This window comes from Trachinotus anak, unplaced genomic scaffold (assembly GCF_046630095.1).
Source record: "Trachinotus anak isolate AG129_WGS33_773 ecotype Australia unplaced genomic scaffold, CSIRO_AGI_Tana_v1 ptg000028l, whole genome shotgun sequence".
NCBI lineage: Eukaryota > Metazoa > Chordata > Actinopteri > Carangiformes > Carangidae > Trachinotus > Trachinotus anak.
In genome coordinates this window covers 16,550,917-16,573,164 of record NW_027273879.1, presented here as the reverse complement: position 1 = coordinate 16,573,164, position 22,248 = coordinate 16,550,917, and the positions used below count along the sequence as shown (strand labels likewise).

The 22,248-nt window shown below is 41.5% G+C and overlaps 1 protein-coding gene across 4 annotated transcripts in view; it reads right to left on the bottom strand.

The window, feature by feature from the left end:
• Positions 1–22,248, bottom strand: part of rxraa (retinoid X receptor, alpha a) — a 104,940-nt gene that overhangs the window by 41,585 nt on the left and 41,107 nt on the right. The window lies entirely within an intron of this gene.

The window sequence follows — 22,248 nt, the reverse complement described above, 5'->3', positions numbered from 1 at the left end:
ATGGGCACCAAAAATTCAACACATCTGGTGAAGTGTGAAAGCGGTTGTTGAATCTGAGCGCAGTCCAGGAAAATGGACAATTCAGCAAAAACACGAGACGATTTAATCCGACAATAGCTCTTGGGAAAAAGAGAAAAATATAACATGAGAGTGAATGGAGGTTTACTATCTCTACAGAGTAGAGTGGGTCTGTCCTTCAAACTGAAGAGTTAACCTCTTCACAAGTGCTTTCCTCGGGGATCTATGAGGACAGGATGTATATATCTATAATGCATGTGGCTGATGAGTGGGGCAGTGGGCCCGGGAGCAACCATGTTTCCTAGAAATGACGTTTCTGTACAGCTAAACAGCAAATCCGTTTTGTAGGAAACGTAATTGCTTGCTGGATCATGCTCAGAGGCAACATAATTTCTGAATGAAAAAAGCAATACATTTATCAACAGCAGCAGAGTTGCTTAGAGGTGGTTGGGGTTGATGGCAGGGTGCAAAGCCCACAACTGTCACACCAGAGACCGAGGTTCGCTCCTCGAGTCTCATCTGTGGTTTAGGCAACAAAAGCACTTGGGTTAAAGTTAGGGAAAGACAGTGTTTTTTGTTAAATGTAAATAAACACGTTGTTTGAAGTCACTGTGAACTTTTTCTGTATGAAACCAGAACATGACCTTTCCTTAACTTTAAGTGCTGTGAGTGTCTAAGCATAACCATAAAAAGATTGAGTAATGCTGAAGTCACTACAAATGGAAAATATATATATGTTTCATATGCAATCGTCACAATTTTTAGTTGAATATAAACTTACTTTCTAGGAGACAGGGTTGCCAAGAGAATTAAAAATATGTTGCATCGTGGCTGAGAGAAAACTTACTTGCAGCAAGTTTAAAGTCAGAGAGAGTGATAAGAATAAAGTATATATATATATATATATATATGTATGTATGTATGTATATCGTATAAAGTATAAGAGCTAATGTTCTTTCTGTCTTTCTTCTCCCTCTTATACTTAGTCTCTACTCTTTCATTTATGATCGTGTCTGTCTTTGCTGCTGTCTGCCTTTCCTTTCTCTGTCCCTCTGCTACTTCCATCTAATCTGTACATCATGGAAGATGGAGCCATCTCCTCATGCACTTCAGTCTTTTCTTGCAGAGGATGTTGCTAGTGAATCAGATTGGTAAGCCCTCTGAGACAATCTTGTGATTTTGGGCCACACATAAAGAAACTTAACTTGACTCTCGAACAATACAAATTATACTGCACTGCACTGAGTCACAGTGATTAGCAGGAAACGATGACTGACAGGAAATAAATCCGCAGACATTGATAACAGAAAAAGTCATTTCTCAAGAGAAATTGTCTGAGACTTTTTCCACCTCTTAAACATGAACATTTAGTGCATTTCTTACATTACAGTTGCCACAAGACTTTCAACTCCGGTATTAATCGAGAAAATTATTGGCAAATTGTTCAATAAAGAAAATACAGTATCATTGATCTACCTCACATTGGCAGCTGACTAGACAAAGCAGTCCATAAAGAGCAGAATAAAGTATTTATAGGAATTTTGCAGCAAGGTGATGAATTACCTGAATTCTTCATGCAGTTAAAAGACATTCCCACATTATTATATTATCTTTTAGCTGTTTCTCAAATCAGTTTCCAGAAATGTTTAATATACCACACACCATGCTAGAACAATTTATTCAAAACACACAGTCCTGCAGCTGATATAAGACAGCTTAGCTTCACTAGTCTGTTGTCCTGAAATACCCTGCTTTTATATCCTGTCCTATTTTGACACTACAACTTTGCTCTCTCTGCAGCGGGGACATGGGCTTGTTATGTAATAAGTGAGGGAGCGTGGCTTGTCTATCACCCTCCCACGTTTCATAAGTGACCAGGTTCCTCTGTTTCTGTGCAGTGGAATAAAACTGACGGATGGCTCAATTAGTTGACACCCAAGAGTTAAGTGTCCAGTTCACGGCAGTTTTCCTGGAGTGCTTCTTCTCTGCCCCTGCTGACTTTACAGTAACTTTTTTATGTGTGTGTGTCTGTTCATAGTGGTGCGTTTCTGTTGTAAAATGCCTTCTTTAATGCAGCACAAAAAAACGGGAGGGGAATCTTTGCATCCTTCTCCCTGCATCAGCAGTCCTCAGAGCAACAAATCTAGCTGCCAGCTGAGCCAAGCCAAACACTTCCTGCACATCCTGCTTGCCTCACGAGCACTTCCTGTGAGCGCACACGCACACATACACACATGGCCCCCCATCCTTTTGAAAACAAACACACATCCTTCTTAATAAAGGGCTAACAACAGCTCTGCATCTAGCTGTATTAGTTCTGTGTTTAATCCTCTGACTGATACCCCTTGAGCTTATATCCCTCTGATTACATTTTTTCTTTCCTAAAATGCGCCCACACACATAATTCCTGAAAAAAATTAAATAAATAAATAAAAGCTCTCCCTGAGCCAGCAATTCCCATAACCCTTCTCCAATTGGGTTTTAATTCAAGCAGATAAAGCGAGCTGTGGTATTAGGGCTGCCAATCTGCCATTGTAGGTCTCAGCAGGGGGGGAGCTCAGCTGACAGAGTCCCAGCAAGGCCCCACCTCGAGGGAGATGACAGACACAGGCTGGGAGGTAGATCAGCCTGTTTATGTCTCTTTTTTCTCTCCCATTCATTCCTTATGTCTCACCCTCTTACACTTTTTTGGAGAGGAGGAACCACCAGAGCAGAACAGTAACTGAAAAATCTCCAAAAATCCTCTCTGAGTTTCTTTTTCCAGATGTACTCATGTGGTCATATTGTATGTGAATGGTCTTATTTGGGCAAAGCTCCCTGAACATATACATATCTCACAGCAAAATGTGTGTGTGTTTGCATGTCTGTGTGTGTATGTTTATTCTTGTTGGAGTTGGGTTGCCAGTGTAGGATTACAGCAGGATGAAAAGGACTCTGTCCTAATCCTCCCTGGAGAGGAGAGGAGAGGAGAGGAGAGGAGAGGAGAGGAGAGGAGAGGAGAGGAGAGGAGAGGAGAGGAGAGAAAAAGACTTATGAGGGCAGAATTGAAGGTGAGGAACTGAAAAGATGCACTAGGAGGAAAGATGAGAGGAAACAAGGAGAGGAGAGGAACAAGGACAGGACAACAGAGGGAGGTATGAGGATGTACAGTACGAGGAGAGGAAACAGAAGACAGAAGGTATACGAGGGGAGGAAAGGAAATAAGAAAAGGAGAGAAAAAAGGAAAGGAAAGGAGAAAATGGAAAAACAAGACAGGAATGACAAAAAAACTCCTAAACAAATAAGAAAGTTAATGAACTGACAAGCAAGTCAATATCAGAAAAAAGATGAGTTCTGCTACACTGACACTCCTGCCTGTATTTCCTGTCAACCTGTTGAACTAGAAAGTGAAACATGTCTTGCATTGCAAGCTCCTGCAACTGTTTGTACTAGGGCTACCTACAAAAAGCATAAATCAAACACGCTTACTAGATTAGATAATAGTGTGTATACAAAGCAAATGGATGAGCAAGGGCACGACCGGGGAGGAGAGGGGAATAAAAAATATTGAAGCATCCAAGAAATGAGTGGCAGTTGTCCAGGTTTCCTGAATGCCAATATACAAAAATGTATTGACGGGGGTTGAAAAGTGCTTCTGAGCGTTGTCGTTTGCAGCCTTTGCCTGTCAATTAGCCTTTATCACTGGGCACAGAGAAGCTCTACTGACAGCTACAAATAAGCAAATTAGGTTCTGTCTTACTGGCAAGCGTAGACAGAGTTCTCCACCTATCACTTCTCTACTGCATACAAGCATCTCCTATTTCTAAACAATGCTTACCTCCCTTGCTTTCCCTTTTTTTTGTTTTTTTTGCTCATTTGTTCTGCTGTTGGGTGTGTTTACACAGAGGAAATTTGCCTGTTTGTGTTCAGGCTGTTGCGGGTTTGTGAGTATATTGTAGAATATGATAAATGGTTGATTGAAATAACAATAGATGACGAGATGAAAGGAGCTGGTCCTCAAAAGGAAAATAACAGTGAATGGCATTTTGTTCAAACATGTGAAACAACCTATGTTTGTTATGCTTTTCTGCAGAACATTAGGATGTCACAGGGAAGTTGACCTTTGACCTTTTGGATATAATGTTATCATCTTCATTATTTTATCCTGTTAGACATTTGTGTTGAATTGTGTCATAATTAGAGTATGAATTCTTGATTTAAGGCCAAAAATGTGTTATGAGGTCACAGAGGCCTTGACCTTTAATCTTTTACCACCAAATTCTCATCAAAAATCTAAAATTCATGTTTGTGCCAGATGTAACGAATTTCCCTCTGTGCATTCCTGATATATTATGTTCACAAGAACATGAGGTCACCATGACCTTGAACTTTGACCTTTGCCTACCAAAATGTAGTACAAGTGAATGTGCCAAATCTAAAGAAATTCCCTCAAGGTGGTCTTGAGATATCATATTCAAGAGTCCGAAAATGTGTTTTTTGAAGCCACAGGGACATTGACCTTTGACCACTCAAATCTAATCAGTTCATTCTTCAGTCCAAGCGAATGTTTGTTCAAAGTTTGAAAAAATTCCCTCATGGCATTATTGAGATATTGTGTTTACAAGAATGGGACAGACAGATGGATGGACAACCCGAAAACACATTGCCTCCGGTCCTGGCTGTCTCTGAGGCATAAGGAAGGAAGGTTTGTGTGAATGGTCGGACATATAAAGCACCTACTTAGAGCCAGAGGCTAGAGTTCATGTGCAGCCCTCCACCTGATTGTCAACATCGTTCTTTTACATATGAAGGTGGACACTTTAGCTGCCTGAAGTTAACCAGACCTTGGCTATAGAGGTGGCAGAGCAGAAAACGCTCATATGACTCATTTCTGTGACAGTCAAACGAGTCAAATGAGTTGTTATAGGAGGCAGTGACAGTATGTTTTGTCATTTAGGTATAAAGCCCTAGTAGAGAGGAACAGGAGCCTGTTGTGTGGTCTTCACAGTGACACTGAGTCACTGATACCCAATTTGTTAGTAGGGGAGAGACCATTCTGAAGGAACACAGTGGAGGGTGCACTGTCAGCTAAACAGACCTTGTGGTGAGAGGTGACAGACTGAAGGCTGAGCAGGCCACTGTAACACAAACCTACCAGACTTTCCATTTTTCTTTGATTCTTCTTGTCTGCCTTTTAACAACCTCTGTCGACTGTGTGAGTCAGGTGAGAGGGTTCTTCCCCTGTACTGGCTCCCAATTTGGAGGAGTCTCCAGATACAACTGAGGGGTTGAGCATTGATTAATGTGACAGAAGAAGAGAAATACATATTTCTGCTCCACAATATGATGCTTATTTTGGTCTTGTTAAACTATATGTTAAAACATAGTTGTTTTTTTTTACTGTGATTGATGAAGCTTTTCCAATTTTCATAATGTTAATGTCAGCTTGATTTAGTTTCCTAGTTGGTTTATTTATTGTTATTATCCAAAGGGTCCTTCAATTTAGCTGTGTGGGCTCAAAACAATAAGTTTAACAATCACCAGTGAGTGGTGCAGCCAGAACTGTGTGAAAAGCATTCACAATCAGAAGCATGTGCCTATGTACGAGTAGACAGATGCTCGTTTCTCACTCCACGGCTAACTCTCCTCCTCTATTATTCATCTACTAGTGCCTCAGCGGAGATTTAGTGGATCACAAGGGCGTGGGATGCAGCAAAAAAAAGCGAGGGAGAGCTCATAAATCTCAGTAAATCACATACACTACATCCAGTTGCCATTTTGCCTTTAAGTCTTGTTACTCATGACAGTCAATAAGTAAAAATCATAATGCTTTACCTAGATTGTGTGCACATAATGATGCATACAGCAGTGCCAGATTTAGGATAATACTGCTATAGCTTCTGTCCAATCCCATATCCTCCTGAGACTTTGTTGGATCTTTCACTACGGCACAGACACGCACAAATGCACATACACACACACAAAATATCCAGACTGGCTCCGTGCAGATCCTTGCACAAACAATGGGTTTTCTATACCACCCTGCTGGCAGTGGGTCAGCTGAGGGATGATGGCATTGGTGAGACAGCAGCCAGGAAAAAAATGATCATTTCATGGATTGACTTTGGCGTAATTGAAGCAGTCATGAGTCACTTGCACCTACTCTGCAGCACATTAGCAAACTGCGGGTTCCTCTGACAGAGAAAACTGGATGAAGCTGCGGCCTGACAACAATAACGCAGAACCCCACGCCCACCCCACCCTTCCTGCTCCTCCTTTCTGTTGATTTGAGGCGAAAAGCTGATTTTTTATTTTTTTTTTTCATTATCATTATTCACAGAGATGTTTTAGGAGAGGCAGGTGAGTCAGTTTTTGAAGTGCACAGAGCACCACAGCACAGTCTGGATGAAACGCTAGTCATTAGCATTTCTCTGGATGTGTTCAGAGGAAAAGATTCAACAAAAAACCCAGGAGATTTAGTCAGTTGCGTAAAAACCCAGAGCCCAAAATAACACCGGAGTTGGTCTAACAGCTTCATTTTTAGAGTTTTTACCGCTGATGTCTATATCACCATGACGACAGCAGGCTGATGTTTTACTCAGCCTTCCACGCAGCTGAGTGTGTGCATGTTTCGATGCGTGTTTCAACAAAGATATGATTATTCATCAGCTTATTGTTATCATAACACTTTTTTGTCTGTGATTGAAATTAAATACTAAAGTCAACATGTTTTCAGTGCAGCACATGTGTGTGTGTGTGTGTGTGTGTGTGTGTGTGTGTGTGTGTGTAAATGTGTGCATGAGTGCTCATTAATCAGGGAATGTGTCTCTACTGTCTTCCATAAAACAAACAAAAAGTAGATATCCCTGTCTGATGTGTTTATTCTGTGGACAGAGAGGAGAGGTAGTGGGAGGGTGTGTCTGTGGGAGTGTGTGTATGTTTAGGGTGGGTGGGAGTTGGCGTAGGGGCCGGGTCATAAGTGGCTGATGACATATCAACATGTGATGTAAAACATGACGATCATTGATCATTTTTCAGTAAGTCTAATAATTGCTCAGTCTATTATTTGCAATTTCCCTGAACCCAGAGTGATATCTTTATATTGCTTGTTTTGTCAGACCAACTATCAAAAATCTAAAAATATAAAGATATTTCATTTGCAATGACAGAGAGAAAACAGAAATGGGACTTTTTTTTTTAAAGGCTGCAACTAGTGAAGGTTTGGTATAAACGTATTATCTGAATTATCAGAATTTTATTTTCTTAATTCTTTAATAGTATTCTTTAATGTTGAAATGTAAATTTGTAAATAAAGCATTTCTGGATTTTCGATTATCCATTACTTTTCCATCTTAAAACACAGAAACCTGTCCATAGGCACATTTCTACCCATCTGTCTTAACTGATACACATCACCCTTACGTTTTTGTTTCTCTTGTGTACCTTCTCAAGCATAATCCCCACAGACGATCGTTCAAATTACACTTTCCCTTGTTGTGAACCACTTCTACAACAACTGATAAAGGCCCTCCGCAGTCTCTCTCTCAGCTTTCCTGTGGGTGATGCTTAAGTGAGTGAGGGAATTACAGTAAATGAATCATTAAATAAAACCACTTGTATTCTTCCTGTATACTTCTCTTGTATCCTACTAGAAAGCTATTTCTGAACTGAGTTATCGTGGGTTGAACAAGTGGACACTTGGTGCTTTTCTTTTCATATCTTATTTTGTCAGAATAGACAATGATGGAAAGTTCACATCTTCATTTGAATATGTAAACCTGCGACTGATCAAAACAAATTTTAATGCAAGACAATGCACAAAAGATCCAACAAGAAATGAGCGGCTGCAGAAACTAACATCTGATCAACACCCCTGAGACATGGTACTGAGCAAAGGTCATCACAGCCTTATTAAATGCACGAGGGAAGCTTGATGAAAACAGGGTTTTGTTCTTAGTCGTTTGTTCTCTGTTGCGTTCCCTCACAACTGAATATACAGCGCAGGAGAAAATAATACACAGTGTTTACAAGGTTTCCCCCCTCACTCTCATTACTTTTAATCCCACATCCTCATTACACTATAAGCAAGGCGAACAAGACGGAAAGTGCAAAAAGACAGATAGTGATGAGGGTGTCTGCTGTAACAGGAACTCCTTTCATGATAAGATATGATCAGACACAGCAGCTGCAACGACACAGTGGCTGGATCTTTGTGACAGCTCTAATGAAAAGTATCCAAACCCTCTTTTCACTGTCTGTTTAGGCCCCTATCTGTTGGCATCCATGATCTAACTTGTAGACTAAAAGAAAGCGAAAAAAAGGCCTAAATGTGTGATAAGTGGCAGAAAAGAACCAAAACAGGCCACCCATAATTTCACAGTAGGTGGGCCGCTAACAGCCATCATTTGATACACTGTGTTGATATAACCCGATTCTTTTTGCCTGCTGAAACAACTGCCCTCATTAAAGACTTAATTCTTTCCCTCCCACCTCCCTTTTACTCTTTTCTGTCCCTCACATGCTCCCTTTATTTTCCTCCCATTTCAAATCATTTCCCTGATAGCGTGGGGATGACAGCGCCAGCTCCTGAGGCACATCGGTGCCCTCAGTGACTCTTAAGTGTCTGAGGAGGCCGTGGAGCTACGGCTGGCTGTGGCTAGGTGCCAGCTAAGCCACAGATTACTGGCGCTATTGCTAACTGTGCCCCAACAGCCAACACTCTGATCTGCTGATATGGCCTAATTGTTCTCTTTAACTCAGCAGTGATATACCATCTCTTCCTTGGAGCTTAGAGCCAGACAGCCAGCTGGTTTTTGAGCAGAGCTGCGCAAGACAAGGCTGAAACGATGTTGCTGAAAGTAGCTGCCTGGAAATACTTCAGTGTAAAGTCATCGGACATAATACTACTACTACTATCTTAACTCATAGACAAGACTAATCTAAAAGATTTGGAGAGAAGCCAGAAGCTATGATTGGTGTGCAACACACTGAGCGCACAGATAGACGGTAAGAAAGCTGATAATATTGTGGGAAGAGTTTAGAAGTTCCTGTTGAGGTTTCGATGCTCTTTTTTCATGCCATGAAATATTGGCGTCCTACAAAAATGTGACCTCTTTACAGCCACCTTTTCATCCCATATAGAATTTACGTAAAGTATCACATTAAAAAAGTTAACGTAAGCTATGGATAATTGTGTGAAGAGCTCTTTTCAGTATGCATGACGGTGCTACATCCAATGGGTGAATGAATGGATGATTCTGAATTGCAGTTTTGCATCAATGGTTGCAAAACTTTGTTTTAGGCACCTACACCGACGCCATTATTTGGCTGTAAATAGCTGGACCAAACAAGGTTCCAGTGAGTGGCTCCATCCATTTTTCAATTTCAGTGGAGTTTAGGTCCTTTATAAAAAGTTCTTTTTAGACACTTTAAAGGATTCAGATTGCATAAGCAGATTTGATACCCTAAATGGCCTCAGAGCAGAGTGGGGGTCTTCACTAGAGGTATCACCTAATATGGTTTACTTGTACTACAAACCTGCACCTTTCCCTCACTGAAAAGAACAAACACATCTGTTGAAATCGTCAAGAAAGCAACAAGTGGAGAGTAACAAACAAGATACAAAAAAAAAAGAAAGAAATACTTCCGAGCTTATGTAATATACAAATGAATAATAGCCAGCATGGTGAATGTATCACTCTGACTGTCCTCTGGTTGGAAGCTTATTCCATGAGCAACAACTGACAATAGCAGTTGATCAAAGGCATAGCATGGAGCGATAATTACCACCGCAGCCTGCTGAGCAGCCGTCAGGAGAAGAAGATTACATTTGCAACTGATGCTCCCAGGCTGTTTTTGAGGATTCATTACCTTTTCAGTAACATGACAGCTTAGCAAGAAGCAAGGGAACAATAAGGTAATAAACACCAACATGTTAAAGAACAACAGGCTTTTTGATTATAAAGCAGGTCAAGTTGCATATTAATACTTTGAAAGTATCAAGCTGCTCTGTCCACAGAGGAATGCACACAGCCCATATTCAAAAACTGTCTTAAGACGAGTCGTCACAACAGAATAGTCACCACCCTTAGCTATGCCCCCCCCCAGCATGGCCCATGCAGACCCACAATCCAACCTTACAGGACTTGATGTCTTTACCTAGTAAAGAGTAGTGTTTACCCAAAATTTTTATTTAATCACTCAGAAAACAGTTGCCTGACCAACCTGTTGTTTGTGAGAAGGCCAAAAGAGGACATATAAATCTACACTGAGATGGTTTTTGGTATTAAAAACAATTAATACATTTTCTTATGAATATCAAAACTTAAAATAAAACACCAGAAAAGTGTAAAATGTGGGACCTAAATAGATGGGTTGGCTTCTGTTCTACATAGACTTGAAAACATTAAATCAAAAAATTTTAAATCGGATATTTGTACTTGTAAAGCCCTCTGAGCTGTCATGTCTGCCTGTATGAATCCAAGAACTGGCGAAATGCAAGGCAGCCAGGAAGCTATGATTCATCAAGCTTCCTCTTTTGTTGCGCCGTGAGATCAAAATCACAACACGGGCCCTTATCTGGCTCGCTCACTGCCAAAAGCACACTTGAAGGCACATGGCTGAGCATATACATATACACAGAGAGATAATAGCATAACTGCAAAAGACGAGATTCAGCATAATTCTAACAACAGCAGCTGCAAAGAATCTGATAACTACTTTTGACTACTTTCACGTTTTTTGTCAGATGTGTTTTGATAACTTTGACAAAATCCAGGCATGGTGATGCATTACCAATCTGAAGCAAGTGTCGAGTTTCAACATTACCCTAGTGTACTGCAATGAAAGAGAAAGGTGGGGGACAAAAACACATTCAAAAACATGAAGGCATGTTTTGGAAAATGTAATGTTAACTTCACATAAATAGTCTAACACAAGACATTTTTGCAGATGTGTGCAAGAACAGTTTCACAGAAAAACTGGTCAGGCTTTCCAACATCTTTCCCTGCCACATGCAATGACTTAGGCAACTGCTGAATTCAAACACACTAGTTTTACAGTTGAATAATAACTCAAGACATTACATATATTTTACAAATCTACGTACATATAGAAAATTTTTATCAGCTGTCTGAATCTTCCAACTAGAAGCTCATCATTGGTAAGGAAATATAAATCTATTAAAAAGGGTGATCATTACATTTGTTGTTATCAGGATGAATGTTACAGGCTTTCACTGTAGGTTATATGGTCCAGGTTCTGATTCTACAAGCTCTAAGAGCACAGCAGGATAGCAAAATAATCATGTAAATGAGGAAAAACAGCCACCCATGGGGAGGAGTGGATAAGAAATGAATCTACAAGGTGTGTCCGCTCGCTTTCTCAGTATCTTATTCTGACTCACTGGTAATAAAGCCATCAGTCTGAGGAGATTAATTATGCCAATTACGGAGGAGAAACAACGGACTGTTCCTTCCTTCTGCTGACATCAGGAAGAGGAATTTGCCACTTGAGGCCTTGTTCAGAGGCAGCGGATGATTGGCAGCTTCCATTTGTCCCTAGGAAGTGCTGAAACATATCAAAAGTCGAGCACTGTGTGCCTACTGTACGAGTGTGTGTGATCCTGGACAGAACTTGCATTGGGCTCAAGGCAGATGCCGGTGAACACGGCGACCCATGCCCCCCCCCCCCCCCCCCCCTGGATTTGGGAAGGATCACAGCCCATAAAAATGCTAACTGTTCCCTTACACAAAGATGGACATGTCTAGATTTGAGAACAGATCATTTTCAATGAGTCAGCTAAGGCAAAAGGAGCTGCTTCGCATTTCGGTTTTGGGTCGTAGAAGTAATATCAGAACCTTTTTTCAGTGGAAAGCTTGAATTTATTGACTACATTACAAGCCTTTGAGACATCCCCCCTCTCTTTCTTCATTTTTTTCCCGCTGATTATTATTCTTTTGTTCTAGACTGTGAGGTGCTGGTCTGTTTGTAATGAAATCCAAATGGAGTAGGGTCTGGCTCCTGGCCTTGAGCTGGAATTGCACACCTCCCACCCCTTTTCTCCGTCTCCCTCTTGGGAACAAGCCTGAGATAAAGGCAAACAGGAGGATGGGCAGAGACAGAGTGATCAATAGATGAACACGTAGAAGAAGAGATAGAGAGATTTATAGACAGAGAGGAGAAATTCAAACGGGGAGCAGGAGGAAAAGAAAGCGCGAGAAAGTCTATCAGAGAAAGAGATCGTGGGGGCCAGTCAGAGGGAATAAGGAGGGAGGTGGGGGGTGTTTCAGCATTTGATGGGAAACTATGTGTGTACGTGCTGCAGGAAGAGGCCTTGCGAGCCGGGGGGAACACACGCGCCTCAATACAAGGATGGTGGGGGGGGGGTTGTATGTCCTGAAGAGTGTGTGTTCTGTTTGTGATTGTCACTGGAGGAGTGTACTTTGGATCGGTGCGTTGACTCACAGCAAACAAATAACACAAAATCCTGCAGGGTGGAGTGACGCCGTGTCCAAGATAAATAAACAAAATGAAAATATAGTTGCATTGACTGATGAGATCCGACCTTAACGGCCACCCAGCCCCCTAATCCACCCCCCCCTTGCCCGATTGCACACAGACAGTCTGTCCAGTACACACAAAATCAATTAACTTTTGGCCCACTATCAACAAAATAAGTCACATGGACAACTCAAACAGCTTAAGTCAACAGCGTAACCTTACTCCACTGCATGCTCCAGCTCAGATGCATATTTCATGGCAAGTTTCAAACGAGCTCCTTACCAACACTGAATAAAATTTATCTTACCACATTTTAGTGTGAGTTCTAAAAGGCAGCTTTTCTTCCAACAAGTGAAGAAATTGTCCAACCAATGATGCAGAGCCTAAAGATAGTCAATCTACAAAGATGCAAAACAGAGAAAAGCTGCAAATCCTCAGACTTGAGAAGCTGAGAAAACAAAAACAATACCATTTTTGCGTGAAAAATGTCTTAAATGATCACTTGATCATCATGAACTATTTGTCAGTGGACAAAACTATGAATCACCTCCATCAGCTTGTTTCAAGAATTATCTGGAACAAGACAGGGCAGATCGTTGCACTAGACTAGAGTAAAAATGACACAAGATTTGTACAATTTTTGCAGTGTATATTTTTGTTACCTGTATCTGCTGTACGAGTCTTTTCTGCCATAGAAGAATCATCAGGACTGATTTAAACTGTCAGAGCCTGCAGAGATGATTTTCAGGAATGCGTCAGATCAAACAAGGACATGGCTCTCTGGTGAATTACCACTGTGGGTCATTCTTTAGGGGGTTGGAGGCATATTGTGGGGGAAAAAAACCCCCAAAGGTAGTCAACTGAAGTGTTGAGAGCATCACCAGGCCCTTAAGTGGAGCTGGCATCCATGTGAATGAGAGCCTATAGATGTATGTCTCTTTATCTCTTACTGGTTGTCTTGCTCTCACGTTTAATTTTCCCTGCCCCCCCTCTTCTCTGTCCCTGTTTCCTTCAATTTCTTTCCACATCTTTCCTTCTGCCTTCTCTGCTCATCTGAGGGACTCCCCAGAGGTGGAGGATAATCCCAGTTCGGAGCAGCGAGCCTTTCATGTCCTGGGAAGACACACTGGCGAGAGTGCTGCCAGCTCTCTTTCCTCTCTTCAGATACCTGCATCAGCTTGGCGGCCCTGCTGTCTCTCTCTCTCTCTCTCTCTCTCTCTCTCCCCTTTCTCTCGCTTACCCTGCTTGTGTTTTCACCCATATTTATGTTTCTCTTTCATTATGAAGCCCATTGGTTCTGCCGGGGACGTGACTAACACTACTAGCTTGTGTTTAGACAGCACAAGCACAACACGAACACCAGGGAGTCAATCCATCTCCAGGTGTTGGAGTTCAACAGCAGCGCTAACTGCTGCTCTGCTCTTCTGTATGCACTGGATCCTTCTGAAGAGCCCCATAAGGAAGGTTATTTCAGAAGAGTGAGTGTACTGCAGATCCCATAAGCAAAAACACTCTGGCTAAAAATTTTGGACTCATGCATTTTTACAAGACATTTTTATTGTTTAAAACAGGTTAATGTATTGAAATCTTGACAGCTTGTGCATGCACCTCTAACACCCAATTTCTTACCTCCAATTAACTTTAATATCAATTGTGGACTTGACCTGCAGCCTGGCTTCTCCCCTTTAATAAGATTCTTACTTTTAACTTGCTCAGTTAAATGTAGCCTTAACTAGGCTAAATTGGGACCTTTTCCTCAAGGCCACAACAGAATACCTTATAAAACACACCATTCCTCATCCAAACTCACAATCCATCTTCCATGTGTCAGCAGGTGTGCAAAAGCAAAACATGGTCACAATTTTTGTAGGCTGGTCTCCTTTTTAAGCGTGTTATGTCAACATTTAGTGCTGTAACTAGGGGTGGGTGATCTGGCAAAAAGATCATATGATAATCTTTTTAGGTAAAATCGTAATCCACGATCTCAATCACAATCTGCATCCTGTTGCCACCACTGATTTTATTGTGAAAGTCCTGATTGGAGGTTGTGATTCGTATCTTTCTGCCTCTTTGACACCTTTTTGTGATGCTTGTCTGCTCACCACTCCGCTTTTCCTGAGATGCTGTCCTCTGTTTACAAATTGTGTCACAACCAACCACGCTTTTTGCGTAGTTCATATGCGTAGTTCATATGGAGTATTCATAACACAAGGCTATTATTTATTTATTAGGTGCTATATATACTTTGAACTTGAAAGTTCAGTTGCTGCTAACCAACTAGCCCCGCCTCAGGTTTCCCTGCTAGCAGGCAGGTCTCTCATCCCATGGACAGACTGTAACTCCACCACCTTGCACTGCAGCTGCTGACAGTAGTTCTTATTCTGCTCAGGTGTAGAATTAGTACATGTGCTGCTACACCAAGCTCGCCATGGAACAAGGAATGGCATCACCAGCTGCAGCGGCCTAACTGTATAGCAGTTAACATGGTCTGGTTAGCAGTGTTTGAACTTTTAAAAATTAAATATTTAAATAGAGCACCTTTTAATGACGCGATGTGTACGAATCATCTGAAAAGTAGATTATATGCCAAAGTAAGATTGTCTGATTGCCCACCCCTAACCGTAACTACCAATTAACAGATGATGAAATCACATATACAAACACACTTTCAGAAGCACATAGCAGATAATTTCATGGATGTCACTCATCTTACATTTAGACAAAATCAAGTTATCGTGCAAAAGCAGACATCACATAAACTCACTAACTCGTAAAAGGTTAAACATATGTGATCATCTCGGCAATTCTCAGCTGGACATACAAAACACAGGCAAAGCTTTCACACTTTTAAAAGGAAACAAAATGAGTCATTCTTTCAGAGTCTCACCACTAAACAATGATCCCTCAGTCCTATCAAAAGGTTGCCTTACTGCAAGGAACTTTTTTCCGATGATGCAATGACACAACACACATTTGCTATGACATTTGTGCTGGGAAAGTCATTTTCTGGAAGGTCCGTTCCCCAGCGATAAAATCCATATTTCTTCTTGCCTGTGCCTCTCATGGCCTGGATGCCCATGAAATACGTGTTGGGATTGGCTTCACGACAGAGGCCAAATAAAGTGGGTGTTATGGTTGGCATGGACAGCCACGTTTGAGAGAAACAGGTGTTGTTCATTGGCTCACACTGATGTGCCCATAGCTGTGGAGCCTTGCGATTGGTGGAGGGAAGACACCACCGCTCTGGGAGGAAGCTTGCTGATGCCGGGCATGTTTGTGGGCATGGGTTGGCTGGGGCGGAGGGAGAGGAGGGGAGGGTGAAGTGGGGGAGAGAGGGCGCCGCGGAGAACAGACCACCTGGATCACGGGCCTCAAAGGCCAGCCTGACAGAGTCAATCTGAACAACAGTGAACAGAAGACAGCCAGTCTGCTGACTTCCCCTCTCTTGCATTTTCACTGGCAGCTTTCCAACAAACACACGCTGTCCAGCAAGACTTTCAAAAGGAGCTTCAGCTCGGGTTTTTCCACCAACGTAAGGGGGATTTTTTTTTTTTTTGTTTGGCTCTGCCCAGTGTAATGAGAAAGTAGATTAAAAGGTTCAAAAAAACAAGAATAGTCAAGAGTCATTAATATTTATTGCAAGTCTAAGAGGTGATCAAGGGGTAAGAAATACAATGCATTCTAGAAACATACATTGCTTGAAGAAAGCAGGGTTGCGGTCTTTAAATTAATGTGAAGGCAAAACCTGAAGCAGATTTCATCCTTTGTAAGTCTTCATTGGGGATCAAAGCAGGAGAAAATACAGCAGTTTGACTTTTTTATGCATTCTTAAATTGAATAATGGAGAAAAGGTGGATGATGATGAGTATCATTCAAAAGTCCAGAGGGTTTTCAAAGGAAACTTCCATTAGCATCTGTACCATATTAAGAGGGATGTTTTGTGCTTCAACCAGTGTAAAGAGGCTTTAAAACACCAAGAATCTTTGTTACAATTGAGGATTTGATCGTGGTTGGGTGATGCTGTACTAAATCACTGTTTTCCAATAGAAATCAATGATTTTCTAGAAGTTAGTTTGTGGCTTAAGTAAGAAACAAGGCAGATGAAAAAATGAGGAGCTTTCTGTACTGTCGACAAATAACTTTGTGTTTTTAAAAGTACATAAAGAAGCGTGGCAGTGTGAATGAGTTCAGTATATTCATGTTGTTTGAGGTCCACGTGGTCTGTCACACATTAATCCCTAGCTTCTGTCATCCTCCAGCCTCCCAGCTCCCTTTACACTATGGAGCAAGGCTGACCTGGGTTGACCCAGACACTCAGCCTCTGTCAGTCTAAGCAAAAGCTTCATATGTGGTGCAACAGAGGTACTTCTTCAGTCAACTCTCACTTTTTTCTTCTGTACTCTTCTAATCTTCACTCATGTTTTCTTGATATTCCTGTCTTTCTGTGCTTTGACAAGTTATTTTTCCTGCCCTCATGACCCTGCATCCTCGTCTATGAGGTCATTCAGCCATGACTAACAGTGGTCCTTAGGGTAAAGAGGGTGTGGGATTCCTCTTCTTTTCCTTGCTGCCTCCAAGGGTATTGTGTGGGGAGAGGGGGAGGGGGCGGGCAAGAGAAAATATCCAAACATCAACAGAAGAGAAAGTCTCAGCCAAGTTAGCAAACTAATGGGAGAGGCCACTGACAGATAACTCACACACAAAGACACAGTTCCTCATTACCACACACATGCTGCAGTGTTTTATTTGGACTCAAATATATGTGATAGGCCGAGGCTCAGATGCCTGGCTGCCTATCTCTCTTCAGCTGAGAGAAACTCTGTCCTCTCGCCACGGGAGTGTCAGAACAGGACGGTGAGGAGGACAGGACTCCCGCGGTCATACGTTGCCTCTTGAGATAAGTCATGAATCTTTCACAAACACACACACACACTGATATCCCACCCACAGAGACATGATTAACATGCCAATTAGACCAGGAAGCAGCAGGCCTCAAGGCCTTGTTTTTTTTTTAGCCATAAATAGAATTGAAACACACATGCAAACACACCATACAGATACGACGCCATGCATGAAAGCACATTGCGCACAGGCATGAATGCATAAACATATACATACCATGAAATGATCAACTGATTCTTCATTCCAATACCTACTTCATCCACCCACACATGATATACAGATTTAGACTAAAATAGACATGATTTGCCTCTTGTTTGCTTACTATAACGAAGTATCTGGAACATATAGACACAGAAGATGCAGCACATTAATCCTGAAATTAGTCAATTCACAGAAACGCAATCTGAAACTATCATCAAAATTTTTTTTTTTTATGGATTGTTATTTAATAATTATAACATCAAAAAGTATAACATTTCAAGCTCTCAGATGCAAAGGTTACATCTTCATACTACTTGAGAAAAACTACAATACCCAAAGACACTCATTTTGCAACAGAGAAAACAGCAACATTACTTTTAAGAAGCTGGACCCAATAAATGGTTGTTTTTTTTTTTTCATTAAAAAATGACATAAACATCAGTGCACCATTTCAACAGTAGTATAGTTTTTAACAGTTTTCCAGACATAAAAAACTAAATATTTACATATTAATCAATTACTATTTAATTGCTATTTTTAATGTAAACATAGTTACATCTCCAGTGTGGAATATGCTACAGAGTGACATGCAGCAGCATCATCTAAGGGACAGAGACTCAGATGAACCAATCTGAGCCCTGAAAGCAGTGCTGCGTGGTTCGGCCTGACGCTGACTGATAGCTGGCTGTGGATCCTGAGGGGCATCGGGAGTTTAATCACCCATAACCGCAATTACAGACATACACGTCAGACTCATAAAGCACTGAAACAAGATGAGCGCCTCCCTCCTCTCCTCCCCCGGTGCACATAAGCCAAATTCTACTAACACTCAAGGAGGAGCGAGGGAGCTGAAGGCATATGCTCAGAGAGAGAGAGAGAGAGAGAGAGAGAGAGAGAGAGAGAGAGAGAGAGAGAGAGAGAGAGAGAGAGAGAGAGAGAGAGAGAGATCCTTACCTAGTGTATTGCATTACAGAGAAAATTGTGGTACATTAATTAGTGCTTTTAATACACTTATGAGCCATAAAACAAGTTGTTATGCACTAAGTGTGTAGTAGCATTGCCTTGTTGTCAAAGAGAAGAGGTGTGTCCTGCTTCTACTGAAGATATTTGAAGATCTCTAAGAGCCTTGAAATGCAAGATTCAAAGGATTGAACTGCCGTATCAGTGATTGCACAAAAATAAAAACATTAACATATCAAATACGCAAAGCCACATACACACACTTGTGTGCATGTGGATGTGCATACAAGCACACACTCTTAATGATCACATAAAAGCTCATAGTACACCGTAAGACAGGCCTTAGGATGGATTAAGATGCAAGCCTTTATCAGTGGGTTCCCACAATCCCCAGTAGAATATCTCAGCTTTCTCTTTTTTTTCCTCTTTCCACTTCCCCCATACCTCAGGGATAGTGCTGGGAGGAAAATAAAGAAGAGGAAGATGGAGGATGGTAGAAAAGGAAAAATACTTGATCAAGTACACTAATGGACAGGCCATGGGCAGGAGGTCAGCTCTTTTCATAACCCTACTACTTGAAAGTAAAGCAGCCGACAAAACTCAAAAGTTGTTACAATAAGTCAAGTACAAAAGGATGTAATGAAGTGCGAAGATTAGCTCTAGCAGGTGAATGGAAGAGGCTGCCAGCAGCCACCAGGTCAAATGTAAGGATGGGAATCCAGAACTACAGCTGTGCATTGGGAACTCGCAACAAGAGGTAGCCGTGATGGAGAGGCAGAAACAGTCCAAAGTGTGGCTTCATTTCCAACAGTCCAATGTCTGGAAAATTGTCATTTCCAGTGAGGATGGGAACACCGTCAATATGCTTAAAATCTTTCTGTGCAACACGGATTTAAATTCCAGGAATTACATGTATTTGATACCTTACATAAAAGTGCCACAGCTTTCAACTGAGCAGCATGTACATTACTATAGGTAAACATCCTATGTTATAATTACATTAGCATCACACAGGCAGATTTTTTTCTTCGACAAAGAAAACCTAAATCAGAGTTTCCCATAGATAGGCTCTACCTGGGCTGCCCAGGTCTGCTCCAGATAGATGAAATCACTCAGTTCCAACTAAAGTAAATCTTACATTATTTCACTATTTATAAACTAAGTAAATTTTGGCCACACACTTGTAATTTAGTGGGGATTACAGGCTTCTCTACTATTTTACTAAGCATCGTTAAGGGAATTGACCAATAAACAGAATCAATAATGGCAATGGTATAATAAAATCTTATCAATTGCCATGCTTAGCCTATCATGTTCAGAGGGTTGATAAGGCGTAGTTAAGAAGGCATCACTTGATGAAGCAGATTAACTCTGAACTCTTTTTCTATACTGGCCCTGCAGTGAAAGCAGCACGTTAGCAGCAGCTGCAGTTCTCCATCAGTTCTGCCATGCTACTGCTGAGCGCTCACAAATGTTTGGCAGCTCTCATAGCCCAATACACAACCACCTATGTGTGAAAGTAGGGAGAAAATAGAGTTCAAGTAAAAAATAAACTTCCAACTATCACCTACAACTAATAATGATTTTCTTTGATTAACGGGTTAGACTAGAGTAAGTGTAATCCAGAGCCCAATAACAGAGAAAAGCAACAAATGAGCTTTTAATATTGAGAGTATCAAATTAGATGCACAAAGCAAAGCATGGCACTGCAGAAGGCATCGTCCAGAACATGCATGTCCAGTGTCCCACCAACAGAGGGCCAATTTACACCTTCACTCTGTGATGCTGAAGTGCAGCTTCAGAGACAAACTCTGAACTCCAGAGATGACCGTGGGGAAACGGCAGGTCACAAGATCACCAAAGCAGTTAATGGATGAAACAGTGGCTGCACACTGGTGCCTCTCCCTCAATAAATAACCCCCCCCCCCCTCCTCCCTGTCAGGGGCGATGAAACTATATGGGCAAGAACATTGGAGGAAAACATCCCTTTTCGCTCATCATCCCCACACACACTCACACAGGCCTCAGTGTTTTTCTCCGCCTGTGACAGTGAAACCTTCCCAGATGATCGGCTGCGATTGACTCGTCAGCTGCACAGTGATGCGAGATAAAGAGGGTGAGCTGCCCTGCGTGTGAAAGGTCAGCGGTCTTTTTGGGCGCAGGCGAGCATACACTGTGTAAACAAGACAGGCAGGAGGATCAATCAGCGAATTTATTGGCTTAGTTGGCCGGGAAGTAAATCTGCTTTAGCATGATTCAGAAGTAATCGCATGGAGAAAAAGAGGAAGAGAGACAGAAGAGGGAGAAGAAAACAAAGACAGGGAGAAAGGTAGGATTGAGGTGGAATAAGGAGGAGGATAGGGAGGCTAATTGAGATGTAAAGTCTCTTTCTATCCACCCATTATTAAAAAATATTTAAAAAATAAGAATACCATCTTAGATAGGCAGCAGCCATCAGAACAACTGGTCCTATATTCTTGTCATGTCCTCTTGAATATATTTACATAGAGATAGTTTATGGAAACACACTGGTTCACATTTTATTTTGCTGAAATTTCAGAAATGCGCTTCCAGCTGAGGCAACATTTTCATGGAAATATAACTGGAGACAGAGAGCGAGGCAAGTGGTCTGGTTGATCCTCTGATGCATCATTAGCAGCAGTCCAGCCTCTTAGTTACACTGAGAAATTGCTCTGCGATTCACAGTTTAATGAGGGAAACCGGGAAAGGAATATCAAACACTCTGTCACATTACGCAGACTCCATAGAAATGACACTTGGAGATATGGAAACATTATGATATGCTCCATGAAAGAAGATAAATAAAACACTGTCTTTGAGCATTTCAGATAAATTTGTTTCTTGTCATGTATGAATGGAGGTTTGTAAATTCATGCTGATTGAGTGTGATTCTAATTTTCCCTCATTTCTCAAGCATGCCTTCCCTTCAGCTTCCTATCAGCACACAAACAGGAAGGCAGGGCCCTTTGTCTTCCTGGATTGTTGCGCTAAGGGACCTGTAATATAGAACATGGAAGTAAACACGCACAGGAACTACAAACTTGCACTGTCCTATCCTGTACACAGGTACAGATTTAATTCTGGATTACATAACAAACCTACGTCCACCAAGACTAAATGATGGAAGCAGCAGCAGATGTGAAACTGAACAACATTTGACACACAAGAGGAAGAGAGACAGAAGAGGGAGAAGAAAATAATACCCCAAAATTCAGGTGTAACTCCACTATCCTCAAGATCCTAAACTGTAAGTGCATGTAAATCATGAGATAAAACACTCAAACACTTTTAGTAAGACACACACACACAACAACCCTTGGATAACAAACCGGCATTCAAATTAATCAGTGAGACTCAACAAAAGTCACCCACACGTTTCTCCTCCTCTGACAGAGCTGAAAGGAAGGAAGCTGTTTGCATCACTCAGAATCTAAGTGCAGTTTGATGTGCAGTATAAAGAAGCAGATAAAACATCCTGAAGGATTTATTAGTGTCAGCGTATGCCTCTGGTGAAGAGAAAATATGATAGATGTTGTTTACAGTCACTTTCATGTAGACCCTTTCTTCCTCCTGAAGCCACTGCTCCACATTTATTGCGGCTTTGAAGAAATAAAGGAAAGCCTCCTCTCCTGATGCACCAGAAGCAGCCCCGAGAACTGAATCTTG